The sequence below is a fragment of the Lissotriton helveticus genome, chromosome 8 (assembly GCF_964261635.1).
Source record: "Lissotriton helveticus chromosome 8, aLisHel1.1, whole genome shotgun sequence".
NCBI classification, from domain to species: domain Eukaryota; kingdom Metazoa; phylum Chordata; class Amphibia; order Caudata; family Salamandridae; genus Lissotriton; species Lissotriton helveticus.
In genome coordinates, this window is record NC_136069.1 from 70,582,398 (window position 1) to 70,583,933 (window position 1,536).

Here is a 1,536-nt window from a genome sequence, read left to right on the forward strand (position 1 = left end):
ATCCTCAGTGCCGTGCAGCATCCTCAGTGCCGTGCAGCATCCTCAGTGCCGTGCAGCATCCTCAGTGCCGTGCAGCATCCTCAGTGCCGTGCAGCATCCTCAGTGCCGTGCAGCATCCTCAGCGCTGTGCAGCATCCTCAATAATAAAATAAGAGGGCTGGGTCATTTTGTAGACGTGCGCTCGATCAATCTGGATTGGAGGAGCACGGGTGCTTCGAGGATCTCGAGGTGATGTTGGGGGGCGGAAACTGATGAGATATCAACATGGACTCGGTGGGAAAGCAGCACATGGGTGAGAAAGCAAAGGAGGACGTCACAAGAGTGAGACGCAACATGGAAGGGGTAGAGGAGAACCCCACAGGTGACTAACAAGTAGTGTAGGGAAAGGTAAGTTTATGAGGTAGACCGCTGCAAAATACATGCACTCTCCTGGAGTGCTGAAGCAAACTGAAAAAGGCAGTGCCTGAAAGGCAAGCAGAGGACGCATAGAATCCAGCCAATCAAGAGATAGTATTGAGGCTATGCACCATGGAAGTGATGAACATTGAAACCTGAAACAGGGGTCCCACTGATACTTAGTCCTTTTAACCCCTTGGACGCTCATGACGAGCCCAGCTCGTCATGGAGTTTCCATTGATTTCAATGGAAATTACATGGAAGCACTGCAAGTAGCTTAGCATCCAAGTGGTTTTAAACCACAAAGAAGAAATTGACACAGAAGCTGAAATATAAAAGTACATCTTTAATAATCTCAAATGAGTGAGACTACGTCACACAGAAGCCTTAGCAACTGAATGAGGCAGTCTAAGGAGTACAGAAAACTGGGACTTTATATATGCTTAAGGTTACATAGTCCGCGTAAGACCAAGGGGCAGTCCTGGCTCATGTAAGCATGCAAAATGACTAAGATGGGCATACAAGATCTGCTTGCTCAACAAAGTGGGAGGAGAGTTACTTCTCCATACAGCAGCAAAAATAGCCTGACGTTATACTAGAGAAGCAGGTGCATTCTACTGGCTAGGCCCTTCTGGGCATTTGCAAAGGTGGAGGATGCTGAATCTAGTTTGTCTCTAGGCAGACTTCAAGAGCAGTTAACAGAAAGGTAGGACAGAGCACATGGCAAACAAAATGGCTGCCAGAAATACAAAATGGCTTTCAGCTCATGCTAACAAATCCGTCCAATATTTAACAGAAGAACAAACAGACTGACAAGCTGGGACACTAGTAAAGAGCAGGCACACGTGTGACAGAAAGCTAGCCAATGGTACGCACAGGCCAGGCTGCAAGCCCCTGTATGTTCTTGGTAGCCCCTAAAAATGCACGGTGACATGACGCATGAGCATACTACCAGCGGCTGCGTAACTTACTAGGTGTGCGCTTTATGGAGGTCTCTGTGGACTCACTCCTAAGGTGTCGTTCCCTACAGAGACAAACTTGAAATAATATTTTTGACAGCTCCACCTCCTTCTGATGTGTGGAGTAGCAGTGTATCTTTGGCGAATAGCGAATAATGCTGCATCGCGTTTGACATTACCA